The sequence below is a fragment of the Anabrus simplex genome, chromosome 1 (genome assembly GCF_040414725.1).
Source record: "Anabrus simplex isolate iqAnaSimp1 chromosome 1, ASM4041472v1, whole genome shotgun sequence".
NCBI lineage: Eukaryota > Metazoa > Arthropoda > Insecta > Orthoptera > Tettigoniidae > Anabrus > Anabrus simplex.
In genome coordinates this window covers 535,682,185-535,700,036 of record NC_090265.1, presented here as the reverse complement: position 1 = coordinate 535,700,036, position 17,852 = coordinate 535,682,185, and the positions used below count along the sequence as shown (strand labels likewise).

The 17,852-nt window shown below is 37.6% G+C and overlaps 1 protein-coding gene across 3 annotated transcripts in view; it reads left to right on the top strand.

Moving 5' to 3' along the window:
- The window catches only part of Tsc1 (tuberous sclerosis 1 protein hamartin), a 442,531-nt gene that overhangs the window by 19,630 nt on the left and 405,049 nt on the right, over positions 1-17,852 (top strand). Inside the window, exon 2 of one of the 3 annotated variants that reach the window (XM_067135484.2) lies at positions 7,094-7,264. The exons of the other annotated variants lie outside the window; for them this stretch is intronic. The gene's annotated coding sequence lies outside the window, so the exon portion shown is untranslated. The remainder of the gene's footprint in view (positions 1-7,093; positions 7,265-17,852) is intronic. 3 annotated transcript variants of the gene reach the window in all.

The following is a 17,852-nucleotide window of genomic DNA, read 5'->3' as shown; positions in this document are numbered from 1 at the left end:
TTTTAAAAAATTCCAAAGTGTCACTATTCATCTCAGCGACCCCGAAAAGTATGGATTCGACATTATTTTCGTTAATTTGTGTATCTGACCCCCTCGCCCCCTCCTCCGCCCCTAAGGGTTCCTGAGCTGTCTTACCCCCGCGTGGTTTGTCTCCTGATACAAAAAATCCGGAGTGTACAATTTACCTTGAAGACCCTGAAAACTATGTGTTCAACACTATTTTTGTTTAATTTTATTTATCATTCCCCCTCGCCTCCCTCCCACCCAAAAGGGAGCTGAACTTTGACTTCTAAAAAATCGGTAGTGTCACTATTCATCTCAGTGACCCCGAAAATTGTGGATTCGGCACTTTTTTCGATGATTTTTATATTTCAGCCCCCTTGCCCCCCTACCCCTAAGGGTTCCTGTGGTGTATTACCCCCGCATGCTTTGTCTCCTGATACTAAAAATCCGGACTGTCACCATTCATTTCAGTGACCCCGAAAAAATATGGATTAGACACTACTTTCGATGATTTTAATATCGAACCCCCCTCGCCCCTCCCCCCGTCCCTAAGGGTTCCTGGGCTGTCTTACCCCCGCGTGGTTTGTCTCCTGATACAAAAAATCCAGAGTGTACAATTTACCTCGAAGACCCCGAAAACTATGTATTCAACACTATTTTTGTTTAATTTTATTTATCATTCCCCTCCCCCCCACCCAAAAGGGAGCTGAACTTTGACTTCTAAAAAATCGGTAGTGTCACTATTCATCTCAGCAACCCGAAAATTGTGGATTCGGCACTTTTTTCGATTATTTTTATACCTGGCCCCCCACCCCTAAGAGGATGGTTGCCTAGTTGTACTTCCTCTTAAAACAATAATCACCACCACCACCCCACCCCACCCCACCCCTAAGGGAGCTACGGATGGCTTACCCCCACAGTGCTCGTCTCCAGATAGTAAGTCATAAGTGTACCAAGTTTGGTTGAAATTGCTCCAGTGGTTTAGGAGATGTGTCATTTACATACATACATCCATTTTTATATATAGTATAAGAAGTAAGATAAGATGATTGGTTTTATGTGTTAGCCATATACAGAACGAGTTGTTGATGTGAGACTTTGTCAGAGGGTAGACATTATATAAATAATAAAATCTAGACCAAAGCTTTAGAACTACAGTTTCCGTAGTTAATCACTTTCGCTAGTTTGCCATAGTGGGGACTATATACAGGGTTAATCACCAAAGTTGTTGCTGGCAGATAACTTTCAGTCTGTTGAAGGTAATCATAGGCCTATGCTTTTTTTTTTTTTTTGTAATAAATAATAGTAAGGTACTCATGAAAAACTTATGTTTTTGTGTGGTATGATTAATAACAAAGATATCGGTTCCAGCTTCATTTTTTGAATGGATTAATACAGATGGCATAAACGTTCAAGCATATAGGTAATTTCAAAATTGGGAGTTAACTTTTTGAAATGGCAGTAATGTTATAATTGGCTTTGAATCCCACCACCGGCAGTCCTGAAAATGATTTTCTGTGGTTTCTAATTTTCATACTAGGGTGTACCTTAACTAAGACCATGGCCACTACCTTTCCTGTTCTAGCCCTTTCCCATCTTTAGATGGAGAAATAAGAATATTGCTTTTAAAAGGAATTTCAGAAAACCTTTTGTTGTTGCGTTATAAAAGTTCACGCTAAGGATGTGATTAATGAGGCAGATAAATGCTGTAGGGGCGCACAGCTGTGAGCTTGCTTCCGGGAGATAGTGGGTTCGAACCCCACTGTCGGCAGCCCTGAAGATGGTTTTCCGTGGTTTTCCATTTTCACACCAGCAAATGTTTGGTTTGTATCTTAAGGCCATGGTTGGTTCCTTCCGATTCCTAACCCTTTCCCGTTACATCGTCGCCATAAGACCTATTTGTGTCGGTGCAACATAAAGCAAATTGTTTAAAATAAAGCTCTTATGGAAACCCAGTTCAATATTTACAAATCTGATAGTTTTAAGTATTCCCAGTTCTTGTTAAATAGTGCACTACGTACATTATGGCTATTTCAAAAAGTAATTTATTTTGTAATACTTGCATCTGTGAACCCATGACAATTGAACTTTTATACCAGTTATACTAATTAGTTTGTTCACCTCCGTACCGTAATAGTTAACACTATTAGCTGCCATCCTCAGGGGCCCAGGTTTGTTTCCTGATACTGTCGGTAATTTAAGAATGGCAGGAGGGCTGGTATTTTGTTGAAATGATGCATGCAGCTCACCTCCATGAACATGAAAAGAGCTGTGACACCTCTGTATAAGGTCATGAGTTTACTTTACAAATTACAGTAGTTTAGTGCTATTTGAAAATATTAAGTTGGTATCAATATCTCGGTTATTAATTATACCACAGAAAAACTTGCATAGTTTTTTACAAACCCCTTACTACCAGTTAAGAACACGAAAACACATGGGTACCTTCAATGGATGAGGAGTTATTTGACTGTTACAACATTAGCAATTAACCATCTATATTCAAGAACACAAAAAAAGAAAAACGTCAGCCCTGCAGTTCAGGAGCAGCATGCCTGCCTGTTACTTGGAGGCCCCGGGTTTGATTCCTGGCATATCTGGGATTTTTATCTGGATCTGAGGCTGGTTTAAGGTTCCCTCAGTCGACATGGTTACGATTGAGGAATTATCTGATGGTGAGATGGTAGCTCCAGCCTAGAAAAACAAGAATAGTGGTAGAGATGATTTGCCACATTGACCATGTGGCACCTTGTAATCTGCAGGCCTTAGGGCTAAACACCAACAGGGCTGTAATGCCATGGGATTTGTTTGTTTAAAAGAAGGAAGAGAAAATACAGAGGTAGATCTCTATTTGAATCAGAGTTTTTTGCCCGAGAGGTTTACACACTACAGTCGAGCATCTCTTCTGCGGACACCGTTGGTTCCAAGGAAAAATATCCGTTACGAGAGGTATCTGCTGAAACAGTTTTGTAAAAAATAATCATTTTAATGGCAAAGAACATCCACCGTAAACATAATCGTATATATCTTCATTTTGATTATTCTAAATTTCTTTTTAAATATTTCTGTGGGAGATATTACATGAAGTAATCATTGTTATGTCTACGTAAATTTAGCAGATGTTTTCTTAACTGCGATATTCTCAAAAAGGGAGTAAAGCCTGTTAAATGCTTCCATTGTGTTATCACCGTACTTGTGGTCCAGTATGAATAAAAGTTCATCATCTGTTTAAGCATATTTAATGCCTGCTTTACTTTTCGTTCCAGATTTAGTCTCTATAAAACAAAAATATGCTTTACTCACAATGCTCCTTTTGATGAATAGCTGGGTATAGCCAGAAATATTTTTGAATTGCAGTGAATTAAAGTAGAAAATTTATGTTAAAAGAATTAAAAACTGTTTATCACAAGAAAATAATGAATGTCAGCAGACTGACATACCTTATGATACAATTACTGTGTAATCCAATAACACAGAAAGCTTACCGTAACATGCATCCTATACTCTCAACTGCCAGTCGCCCTCAAGATCGTCACAGCAGGGAATATTTTCTTCTTCGGTGTTAATATCATACGTCAACCCAGCTGTCGTAGCTAAAGCTTGAAGTTCATCATATTCGTTGCTAACCTCTGCCTATGCTTGTTCTTCAGCTGTAGAAATAGTCATGCCGCATTTTGCAAAGCATTTTCTGATTGTGATTTTGCAGCCTTCATTTCAAACTGCCTTTGTCCACGAAACTGTCACCAACATTGATCTTCTTCAGTAAATCATAAGCTGTGTTTGCTTCATCCATGGTGCTACTAACGACTGTAAAACCCTCTTGCGATAGCGTAATTTGAATGCTTGAATGATTCCTTGATCCATTGGCTGAAGATGAGAAGTGGTATTGGGTAGAAGGAACAAGAGTTTTACATTTGAAAGCCATATTTGTGGATGGCACGTAGCATTATCTAACATCAAGATCACGTTACGGTTTCTAACCTTCATCTTGGAATTCAAAGCTAGGAGCCAGTTCTTGAATACTGCTGATGTCATCGATGCTCTTTTATTTGCATAGCATTCATTCAACACCAAGAACATTTAAGTCCATGTTTTTAAAGCACCTGAGTCTCAAGGATTTATAGATTATTAGAGGAATTTTCTTTTCACAGAGTGTGTTTCATTATGGTCCATATTGATAATTGATCACTATCAAAGGGTAGGGAAAGGTCCACTTATTCAATACCATTAGATTAATATAATATACTGTATAATTTGTAGTAGTTTCAACCTTGCTACATTATTAATCTATTAAAGAAACTATTTAAAATAGTTTGTTGGGTCCACCTGTCGGTACACTTTTAATGATTGAAAACTATTTATTATACATGTTTCAGGAAAATTCATCATTGATGTCAAATCAAGGAATAAAACAATATAACAGTATCTTTTGTTTTTCTTACAATTTAAAGAAGTATTGTATCCTAATTCACCATATCAACGAATAAAGAAACTAATGAAATATTATGAAAATGATCATTACATAAAATTTAATATTTTGGATGAATAATAATACCTAAATAAATTTAAGATCTTCAAGGTTTTCTTCCTTAAAAGATCAAATGCCAGTTTATACAATGGGTTTTCTTCTGTACTTCTTTCATTTAAATGAAGTGTATTGACAACATAAACTATTTCAGACAAGTCAATACAGGATCAAATAAAATACCTCTTATGGTTAAGTTTATCAACACTTGCTACATTGGAAACACATGCATACATATAACCACCAATAAAAAATTACAAATTGGTATGTCTTGAGTAAAATCTAAATCTGAAATGTCAGACTACACATTTAAAATTGAAACTAAAATGACACATTAAAACTATTGTGACTGGTGTTGGACTATATCAATGTCCTTATAATGACCAAGTATTCTTCAGTCTTGAATTGATCTTTGAGCTGATATTCATTGTCTTTATAGTAGACCCATTTGATCTACAAATTATGCCTTGTTGAATAGAATATACGAGTAACAGTTTATATATAGGCCTAGCTTGAAGGGGACATTCACAACTTGAATAAGTGGTCTTTCCAACAGATGTATTGATCTATTGTTTTAATTCCGTATGAAGTGAATGTCGCCATGTTCCTCGTATTTAATGTGCACTAGGCACGGACACAAACACCAGACTGATTGCTAAGACTGTTACTCATGTTTACTGGACGACTGAAATGCTATGGTAATTCTGTCTCTAATTGGTGCATGTACTGTAAGTCTCTTCCTTGTCAAGTTGACTACCTGATCTCGACCTCATCAACGACAGTGTGAGTTACGAATAGAATGATGCAAGCTGAGAAGAAAATTCCTAGTTAACTTGTGAGTAAAGAGTCACTGGCAGTATTTCTGGGCAATTAAAATTCTCGGAATATACACGAGTAGTTAGAATGCATGATGACCATTACGAAAGGTTTGGAAAGAGAAATGTACAGAAGAATTAACATCACGGTTGTTACGGCATTCCTATATAGTCTATATTTCATTCTCTCTTTCCTTGGACTGAAAATAGAACAGTACGAACATTCAAAAGGAATTTCGTTATGTCTGCAGAATGGTTTAAAAAAAAGGATGAAATGGTCCGGTGTAAAAATGTTTTCCAGCAATGTGTAACGTGTCCTCTTAAGACAAGTGGACGGGACTGATGGTGATGTCCGCTGTCCTGACTTCAAGATGTCCACTTAAATGAGGCCAATTTAACATGTGTCTTGCGTAAAATAAAATTGGTTCCAAGGAAAAATGTCTGTATGGGGAGGTGTCTGCTGAATAAGGGTGTCCGTTAGGGCAGGTTCGACTGTACTATTGTTCTATTTGACTGGTGGAGGGAGACTGCTCAAGTAACAGGATTTATAGCCTAATATACTTGCTTACTCACTCGTTCGGTCCTTGACACCATTATCCAAGTATGACCTTGATAATATGCAGTTCATTACTGGCTATAAGGTATTTTAACTTTTTCACACAAATTTTGTTACAGTTGTACTCGGTCGAAGATATACAACTGGAACGTCAACATTATCTGTGCAAGATTGTAAACTTAGTCCAATTGTATAAGTTCATTAAATAAAAATATCCAATTAGTATTTTGTTTTATACCTTGGAACGTGTACATTTTTGTTGCTAATATCAAGTTGACCAGAAATTTTTTCTTCTATCATATTAATCAGATTTCATGTTTATTTAGTCTTTCAGTGTAAGAGCAAAAAATATGTGGCCACCCTCAGGACTTCCAACTTTACTTCAGGAGTTGCTGTCCTCTAGAGCTATTTTTAAGATTCTGATACATCCATAGAAGACTCAATTCATTTATTATTGCTTCCATTTACATGTGCGGGGGTCCTTACCTTCATCTTTCCTTCTTTGATTTTTGTTTTCATCTGACCCTGACTGCATTAGGTTTACGAGGCTGGTAATTTTCACGCCTTTATGGCTCTTCCCATGTTCTTTGAAAAGCTAAACCTTTTTCCTTTTCTTTTACGAGAGTTAAGAAGGGACGGTTTTCTAGTTGTGCTCCCGTTAAAACAATAATCACAGTCACCACAGTCAATTATCATGAAATTTTGAACTGTGACTCTTGTCATGTGAACTTTTCTACGACGTAGCAGAGTTGGTTAATACATCAGATTGGCAGTGGGGTACTTGAAGTATATTCAGGTCTTGCACTTCGAAAACAATCACTTTTAGAGAAGCTATCACCTTGAATCTTGAATCTGAATTTTGTTTTAACATACCTGTTATCAGCAATCATCAGTATATTTGAATCAGTGTTGCTTTATACTAACACCCAACTTAGCCTATGCCCTTCAAAATTCTTATGCTCATCAGCAGAAATTATCTCAGTTTTATAGCAGCACTGTCTAGTGTTGTATTTAGTGTAGCTCTCCAAATATTTATATATTTTTGCTTAATATTTATGTTTATCTAAATGAGCATTGAAGAAATTTATGGATTAATTACACAACATTTAAATTATTTGTTGTTTGGAATACTATGTATGCAGCAGGTGTTTATGTGAGATGGAGTAGATTCCAACAGAAATTAATTTCTTTCAGAATATGGAGAAGATAAGAAGTAAAAGAAAGGTGATGAAAACATTACCAGGAGAAGAAACATATCAGACCCAAAAATACTGGGTGGAAGAAATTCCAAGAGCTCACAAAGTTTATAAAGAAGAGACTGAAGAATGGATAACGAGCAAATGTCTCCTACAACACAGATGAGAGGTACTCTGATTAGAAAGCTAATATTAGAGAAGTTGCTCTAGTTGTGAATAGATGGATAGGGGAGCTGTAAGTGATCCATTCAATATGAGTGCTAGATGTCTCAATGGCAGATAGTTCAGTGTTCTTCCTTTTCCTTCTAATGAATAAAACACAGCTGGGTTTCAAATCGACATGTTTAGAGCAGAGATCTTAGCAGTGTCGTATAATGGTTACTGTAATTTTTTCTTGAGTTGAAAAACAGCTAACTCATTAAATCTTAACACTGACAAAGCCATCGATACATAATGGTTGTATTTCATGTTCACCTCTTGTGATACGTGCAAAAAGCTCTATGGAGAAATCATTGCCACCTCTTCATTGGCTTGCAATTGTTTCCTTGTTTATTATATCCTGATAACTTGAGCTTTTCAGTTGGTCAGCTTGCAATAAATTTTCAAAATAGTTTGTGTGGTTCGGCTCGCCTGGTGAAGGTCTTTCTATTAGACACTCATGGGCAACCTTCGTGTCTGGATGTGAAGTGATAAAAATGAGTTAGGAAGAGGGTGAAAACTGGTATCAGCACATAGCCTACTTCTGTGGAATAACACCGAGAGGTCTTCTCAAGGCTTATCATCATCCAATGAATAAATCACCCTCAAGTGTCATAATACTGTATGTCCTCACTTCATATGAATACTTCGAAGGGATTTGGAATTAAATCCGGGCTTTCGGTATGCAGTGTAGTGATTAAAAATAGTATACCTCTCCTACCCTGCTGGCTAACATTCTAATGGCAATTTTTTTTTTTTTACCACCAATGGGACCTGAACCTTCTAACCACGGTGTCAGACCATATACACTTAATGTCTTAACGATCACACCACCAGCTGGGCTAGTTTGCATGGTTAAAGAAAATGAATGAACTTGTCTTTGGTAGAGGTTAAGCTACATCAGTTGTTTATTTTAGGTATGATAATCTTTTGGGGTTTTGCTGTTTACAAAATGTAAAGAATTCCTAGTTTCCTTTGACATGGCAAAAACCCAAAAGATTTCTATTAATATGGACTATGAAAGTATTATTCTAAATATCTAATGTTTTTTTAGAACAGATGTCTGAATATTATTACAGAGCAGTGATATTTGCAACAGATTGTCTAGAGAAAGAGCCAAGTCAGTTGTACTTGGCCTTTGGTCTGGAGGGTCTTGGCTTTGATTCCCGGCCGGGTTGGGGATTTTAACCTTCATTGGTTAATACCAGTGGTTCAGGGGCTGAGTATGTGTGCTGTCTTCAGAATTTAATTCATCGTAGGTAGGCCCCCAACCTCGCATGTGCGCAGGTCGCCTGTATGGCATCAGCTTGCAAGACCTGCACCAGCCTCTCTGGAGGCCACACATTATTGTTATTATTATTATTATTATTATTATTATTATTACTTTCGAATGGGCCACCAGAGGACCACGTGCCAATTTCAATTCCTTCTTCTTTGTTCTTTCCTTTTCTTCCAGTACGCTTTCATCTGTTCACTATGTTTCTTCTTTCTGTCTTCAGACCACTTTGAACCAGTCTTTTTTACTTTCCTACCTCGGAATCCTTCTATTTTCAATACTTTTTCCCGAAAGCCTTCTCTATTATTTATTTCCTCTGTTATATTGTTTTTTTCTAAATCCATTCTTACTTCATTGACCCAGCTTGTCGTTGATTTCTTACCCCACAAATATCTGAAAATCTTACTGGTTAATCTACTATCTTGCATTCGATATAAATATCCAAAAAACATAAGTCTCCTTTTCCTCATTACATCTGATATATTTTCTATTTTTTGATATATTTCAGCATTACTTCGTAATTTCCAACCTTCTGCTGTGTTTTGTGGGCCTAATATTATCCTCATGATTCGCCTTTCTAGTATTTCTAGTTTATCTAAATTATAGTTTAATGCCAGACATCCGTTTGCATATAGGCATTCTGGCTTCACTACTGTGTTGTAATGCCTTATTTTTGCATTTTTGGATAGGCATCTTTTATTATTATTATTATTATTATTATTATTATTATTATTATTATTATTATTATTATTATTATTATTATTATTATTATTATTATTATTATTTGTAAAATGCTTCGGTAGGGTAATATACGGGAATAGCTACTGTCAGAAAGATGGCAGGGTGCTTGAAATGGTAAGAACATTGTTCTACAAATATTAGACAGTGCTTATCAGCAGTGAACGGAACCTAGAGCTCAGAAAATGATTAGTTCATGTATGGTCTTTGTTTGGTCAGTGGGGATGTACATTGGTGAAGCATGGACACTGAACTCCAACCCGACAATTTATATTCAGGCATTTGTAATGTGGTGTCGGATATCATTGCTTAAGATCCTCTGGATGAATTGAATCACAAAAACACCAATGGGTAAAGGAAGAGTAGGCTAATGGTTGGACAACTATAAAAAAGACAGCTCAGCTGATTTGGACACATGCTGTAATACAGAGGCTTCTATGGGATATAATCATTTTACATCTTCCATTTCAATTTTATATTAGACACTTGAACAATAAGCTCATCGGACAAAAAAAAAGTTACACTAGTGCGCACACACAAATGGATCGTTAAGCCTGTACAGAATGCGCAGAGGAGGAGTCCTGTGCTCGACTGCATGCGCACTGTCTCTACATGCTCATAAGGCAGTAGGTCTAGTGATCAGTGAGACATTGATGTTTCAAGTGGACAGTAGATGTAAGAATGTGACAGAGTGGCAAAAAGGGGCAATCGTGTTTGGCCATGCCCATGGCCATATAGTGCGTGAAATTGCTGGATTTGTTAGTGTTTCGCAGCAGACTGTTCATTATGTCTACAAACAGTGGTGTACTACACGTGGCAATGAAACACTACATCAGAATTGTGGTTGGAAAAAGATCCTGACTGAGAGGGACCAGAGACTCGTTTCACGGCTTGTGAATCAAAATCCCTTACAAACCCGACAGGAATTGCTGCAGTCAGTGAATGAAGGTCCATCCCAACCTGTTAGCAAGAGAACTTTGGGACGGGGACTCATGCAATAAAAATTTGGAGTTGGTCATCTCGCAGGAGGCCATTGCTCACACAGGCTCATAAAGCTGTGCGTCTTCAATGGGCTGGAAATTGTCAAACGTGTACAGTAGCTGACTGGTGGAACATAATGGGGTCTGACGAATAATTTTTTTTGCCTTATTCCAACGATGCAGATCGTCCATTAAACCAAAGGTCAAATGAAACATTTCATCCTGGAAGTGTGCAAGGTCAGGTTCAAGGCGGAGGTGGGTCTGTGATGTTTTGGGGGTGTGTTTCGTATCATGGTTTGGGCCTGCTCACTGAGGTGACAACTAACATGATCCAGCATGTTTATTTAAACATTCTGGATGATCAGGTGTTGCCTTTCAGTCAACATCTGCATGATGAGTATGCTATTGATACTCCGATTTTTCAAGATGACAACAGCAAATTTCATTGGGCTGGACGCGTACGTGTCTGGTTTCATGAACACTCCCCTACCCTGTTACATCACGATTGGCCTGCAAAATCACTTGAAATGTGTTGGAGGCACTTGCTTAAGGTCCCTTGTACGAATTGAATCACAAATGTGGAAATACTCAATTGAGTTGATAAAGGATAAGTACTACTTGGGCAGCAAAGTGCGAGTTCACACAGTTGGACAAATAAAGAAGAGAGCTCTTTACTGCGAGAGTTAGAGAGCTACTGTCAAAGGAGCAAACTAGCTAGATGGCTGATTTTCTCTCTTTCTCTCTCTGTGTTTTTTTAATGTGATTAATTTCATGTTTTACTTTTTCCTTACATTTGCTTTTAAATTATTTACATCAATCAACTCAGTTAATTGGAAAATTTATTACTTGTCAATCAACAGCAGAGACTAATGGTATAGTGTGCTATGTTTGTTTTTTGTCTTTTTAGTTTACAGCCGGGCTGAGTGGCTCAGACGGTTAAGACGCTGGCCTTCTAACCCCAACTTGGCAGGTTCGATCCTGGCTGAGTCCGGTGGTATTTGAAGGTGCTCAAATACGACAGCCCCGTGTCGGTAGATTTACTGGCACGTAAGAGAACTCCTGCGGGACTAAATTCCGGCACCTCGGCGTCTCTGAAGACCGTAAAAGTAGTTAGTGGGACGTAAAGCAAATAGCATTATTATTATTATTATTATTATTATTATTATTATTATTATTATTATTATTATTATTATTATTTTTTAGTTTACCATCAGTTGACTTGTGTTTAGGGGTAAGAATGAATATATACATGTTTTGTGATGGACCTTGAGCCTAAATTACACTGGCAAATTTTAGGGGACTCAAGTGGCAAGTTGCCTCCAAGCTTCCTTGTGTAAACAAGGGAGAACAGTCAAGTTGTTAACTTTCTTTCAAGCGATTAGAAAGTTGACAAGCCGTCTACTTAATTTTGTACACATTCTTGTCACGTGACTAACTAGATTCCACTGCTGTCCATGTGTGAACCCATACTTACCCTTCACCTCATCCTACCGCTATATTTGACTTTTAAGGCAGCTGTACAAAAATTAGCAAATGGAATTCAAACAAAATTATTAAGTACCTAGAGTATGACATTTTGTGGAATGTATGCCACACTGAGTATGTGACTAAAAACTTGCAGGGAATTAAGTTTGATAGGAGTCATCAAACTGAAACGCCCAGGCTTCATTGATGTAGATGTTGAATGTTATTCTTTATAAATATTGCAAGGATTTGAAGCCAGATAACTGTTTTACTTCCAGCTTTCTTCTAGGAGATATAGCTATTTTCATGATCATTTTTTTTCTTTTCTGAATGACAAGTTCAGTCATTGCAAGAAGCTTGTTTAATATCTCGGGAGACATTCTCAGATTGTTCATCTAGGAAGAGGAATCCTCTTTGACCAATTCTTTCAACTGGGTGTTTAATGCTCCATGCATGTCTTGCCAACAAATCAATTCCATAATCCAAGTTTTCCTCTTCCTTGACTTTCTTTTGATACATTTTTGTATGTATGTAGGTTCAACCATTCTCCTGTATCACTACTGTGACCTTTCACGCATCTCTAAAATCTGGGTTCTTGTTGAAAAAGTTATGCCTCGGCTGGTGTCGTGTGGAGATGCAGAGGATTCCACTCTAGGGATGTGAAAGTTCGAGTTGGGTCACAGATCGTATCGCTGGCTCTATGTTGATCTGACCGACGTATGAGGACGTTTGTTAATTAATATCTTAACCTAAACCATCATGATAGATCTTACTATATTAAATGAGAAGTCTGAAAAGAATTCTTTTCATGGAAGGATGTTCTGTTTAATAACCAACATATTTAATATAATAACTACAATATTAATAATAAAAAGAGCAACACAAATGGACGTTAGTAGTTACTAGTAAGTCCATCGTTTATCTCATTTATCTTCTAACTGATGGTTAAAATTATAAAATCTTGTTGGCTTGGCACACCTATTCACTGATCTCAAAATACCTGTCTTAACATTCAGTTATTATTTCAGAATCATCGCTTAATTCATCAAAAATCTAGCTCAACAACTTGAACGCACCAATAACCTGTGCATATTAATATCGTTCAGGTTAAAAATGATCAAAGAAACATAGGACAACATTATAATCCTTCAAAACATTAACGTTCGGCAATGAAAATGAAATTATTCTCCTCTGGGCTCCGTCAGCATCTGCAGCTGAACAATAAATATCTGAAAATATAATCACCAACTACAATGATTCAAGATATACAGTGACTCTGCAGCTCTGGTGTCCTCCGTGAAAGAAACCTGGAAAAACTACTTCAGCTCTAAGCGTCTATTCAATGATCTATAAGAAGAAATTCAGCTAGCAAGAAAATCAATTTACACACTACACATCAGTGAAGGTTACACATTCCATTTGTGACATGGTTCTCGACCATATAGTGTCTTTAATTAGTGAAGATCTTGTATCATCCTCCAATATTGTCCGCAATTGCCTATACTGTATTCAATTAAAATATCCTTGACGGACGTCCTACAAGTGTCTTCGATACGCCTCGAAACATCATCGCAAATATCGCCTTTATGCCTAAGTAATCACCATTCATTACTGCAAATCAAATTCATACGCATGACAAAATCGGTCTTCACTACAACAAATATCACCAGGACCTCTGCATTGAATTATTCCATTAAATGCTTAATCCCAATGAAACATTCTTCGATGATCCATACACCATTAATCACTCACATTATTCGATGACCCTATCACCATAAACCTCTCATCAATTTATACACGTCATGCTCAACGAATTCTCATTTCATTTAAAACATACTCGGGCACTTTACATTATGAAGACTATTTATCTTAACACAATTATCAACACAATATCATCGCGACAATCACACTCGCAAATGATCGTAGATGACTCTAAATCACGCACATAATTACTTCCCGATTCCTTCAAACACATATCTGAACCATAAATTAAATTGAGATTTATTCATAATGACACTATCTTAACACATGCGTTATCCATGCCTAAATCTTACCTGTATAACACTTACTAGCGACGGCTTAGATTCTCATAACACAACGAACAGTATATCATAATTCTCAGGATCTTTCACGTCACAACTTATAACATTCCTACACATCGTAAGGTAATGATTGACGACTAAAACGGTTGCCTTCAAGTTGCATAACTGAGCTTGTCACATTTTTGACATCATAAAATATACTACTCTAAGCAAATACATAGCAGGATAATAAGACATTGACTTTGAGTACTTATCGGTCGTTGGCTTCAGAAAGAAGACACTTCTCATCCTCCGGTATTGGTATTTTATCCGTTGGTATCCATCCCAGTACTCCTCAGATCTGTTAAAACTGCTTCATAATTTTAGCAAACCATGCTGGGATTTACAAATATCTTATAAACATCTCCATTGGTACTTGACTTCATGATGCCTGAAACTTGTAACATGCTTTTAGTATAACGCTGCACACATAAATATTATTTACAATATTATTACACAATACTTGCCTTAATATTTATGAGAGAACCAAATACGTATCTCGCCTCTTTACAAAGATTATTCTTATTATAGATGATAATATCGTAATACAATCCAACTTCTCGTCTGATTCCCTTCCGAAACGTGTGCAATCCTTTTACTGCTTTAGAATCTTTCAACAAATTGTAATCTAATACTAGACAACAATAATAAAAGTCGGTTTGCTTTCACAGACTCTTCCATGTTCCGTAGCTTCCCATATGTTTTTGACGTTAAACACCTGACTTCTTGATACAGAGTACTCCTACGCAATCATTAACATTGGCAAAGGAATTCATTTAACAATCCGTCGCATGATATTTTGGTTTACTAATCGACTATTTCATCACAAGTCTCGATGCTCAAATCATATCGGACTAGATAGACAAGGTATGGCCCTCATATGTAGCTTGAACTTGGCCCATTTGATCCAGCTCATTCCATGGCCTCCGATACACTTGTCATTAATGTTTCTCGCCATTTATTTACATTTATTAATCTTTTGCTCGAGGAAACTGCGATGTTTATTTAACTCTGTATTTCGTGCTACGACATGCTGTAATCGACCGTAATTTAATGAAATACCACGGGGTTCTGAGCTTATAATTTTGCCAGTACCTTCAATTCGTTGTCTGTTATTTATGTAGTGGAGCGAGTTATTTGAGTTTCTGACATACTTGGACGTATAACAACTTGACGTACGATTTCATTAACTTTTATTTTACCATAAACTTCCAATGTATCCAGCGACTCTAATCCAACATTCATTGAAAGGTTATACTACGTGGTCGGGTGTGCAGTGAGGTTAATCTTTGTAATGAGTTTTTACGACTGGATGCCCTTCCTTACGTCCACCTTATCAGAGGAGGTAATGAAATGAGATGAGTTGGAATGAATGACGTGATAGGGGAAGGGAGAGGGTGAAACCCAGTGCCGGCACATAGCCTACTCCTGTCGAATAGCACCAAGGGGTTTGCTCAAGGCTTTATGTCTCCATCCAACATATGAATCGCCATCAAGAGAGTCATATGACATCATTCCATATGAGCATGGCAGAGAAATTTGGAATTTAATCCAACCTTTTGACACACAGTTGATAGAAATTGTATACCACCACCTCTCCTGTACCTCTTGGAAAAATAATGCAATAATTAATTGTATACAGTCTTGGCTTTTAGGTATTTTAATGTCAGACCTATGCCTTGGGACCTATATTCACTACCTGTTTAACAGTCATTTGGTGTTTAGTTTAAGTGTAGTAAAAAAGAACGGAACACCACAAAACATTCCACGCACACTTTCCTTATGTAATCTCAAATACTGACTTGGAGTTTAGAGGCACGGCTAAACTTTCCCTGTGTAAATTAGCCTGTTCATCGATCTCGCTCTGCATTGATTTCTTCAGGGTTTAACTCTGAAGCAACTGCTTTCCATGTACAACAGCACTTTGAAGAGTACTGTGGGGTATTTAGTTGCCAGATTTTTCTTAAATTAGGTACGCCTGTCTAGGTGCAGACATAGACTCAGACCATTCACTGGTTTCATCAATGTTCATTGTCAGTTTTGAGAAATTGTAGTTATTTCAGGAAGCCCAAGAAGTGGAACAGTGAAGAATTATGTCATCCAGTAGAAAGGGAAAAAATACCAAATAGATATTAGTCCTCATAACCATTCTCATAATCTTATATTTCTTCTAAATTACAGGTTCAGTCATTGCCAGAAGCTTGTTTAATATCTCTAGAGACATTCTCAGATTGATCATCTAGGAACCTTGAGGTAGATTCGAGGTTGTTCACGAGACACTGTTTGCAGTGCAGTGGAAGAAGTAATAAAGCCTTCAGAACAAGCTGAAAAAGACCATGGGTCATAGCAGAAATATTGGCAAAGACTGAAAAGAAAAGGAACTGGAAATCTGTAAATACAGGGAAAGGTGAAAGTAATCACAAAGAACTTAAAACAAAAGTTTGAAGACTATGTAAAGAAGCTAAGAGTCATTAAAAATGGTAGGACAGATAAAGACTACACAAGGGTTAAGAACTTTAAGTGCTCTAGGACTACAACTCTATGTACATGTGAGCAGAAACGGTGAACAGCTGGTGGATCTAGTAGAACAGCAGCATTGATGGAAGTAGTATATTGATGAACTGTATGGAAGCATTCTTGATTATGTTCCAGTAGAAAAACATGTGAATACTATTCTTAAGTCTGTGAACTTAAGTAAATCCAGCTGATAGGCTTGGCCACTCTTGAGAAAATAACTCTGAAAAAAAGGTTTGCTACCCATATAATTTCTATGTTTTGAACAGCTAGAGACAAGATATATCAAGAAAGGGCTGGCCAATCTAAAAGCCAGAAGTAATTCTGGATCAGAATATACCTATTTTTGCTATAAATACTGTCACAAACTTTTGGTGTAGACTGTAGAACCAATTTTCCAGGTAGCAAGCAACCCTTACACTGAAGGTTAATCCTAACCAGTGTGTGTTCAACAGTGAAGGAGTGGATCATCTTTGCGTAATCATGAAGAGGGGTGAATATGTAGCTGTAGTTGCTTTGCTCAAGTTTGGAAAGTCATCACCAACTGAGATTTTCCAAACCATGAAACAGCTGAAAATCAGTAGGAGGTTCGTCTACCGGACAATCCAGCAATTGAGACAGGCAATATAAACGATTGCTCGATGGTCATGCTTGCAGCATGAGAACAGGGGCAGCTGTTAAAGCAGTGGTGGCACGTATCAGGTGTAATCCATCCAAAAGCAAAAGATAGTGGCACTGGAGCTCAACATTTCACCACAATTGATGTCCAGTGTACTTTCTGAACACCTTGGCATAGAGCTTATTGGTGGAGCACCAAACTTTTCCTGACAACGCCACTGAAGCAGCAGAGGAAACTGAAATCAAAGCACCGAGCTTGATAGCTGCAGTCGCTTCAGTGCGCACAGTATCCAGTATTCTGGAAATAGTAGGTTCGAACCCCACTGTCGGCAGCCCTGAAAATGGTTTTCCGTGGTTTCCCATTTTCACACCAGGCAAATGCTGGGGCTGTACCTTAATTAAGGCCACAGCCGCTTCCTTCCCAGTCCTAGCCCTTTCCTGTCCCATCGTCGCCATAAGACCTATCTGTGTCGGTGCGACGTGAAGCAAACTAGCAAAAAAAAAAAAAAGAGAAATCAAAGCAGCTCCTGTAATGGTATGCCAACAGTGGGCATCAGAGAATTCTTTTTACCGATGATGAAAAAATCTTCACTATTGAAGAGACCTTTAGCTGTGAGAACGATAGGGTATATGCGGCAAGTTTCCAGGAAGCTCACGAGAGTTTCTAAGGTCCAGAGAAGTTGCCATCCCTCTTCAGACATCTTTTGGTGGAGGGTAAGCTATGAGAGCCCCATTTGTGTGAAAAATGTGTAAAAATGAATGCCAGATTGTATGTGGAAACTGTTCTGGACTCTTTCTTGAAGGACTTGATTAACAGCATGTTCGACAATGAACCCTGGACGTTTCAGTCAGATCAGTGTTTACAGGTCAATGTGCCAGGCTTCATCT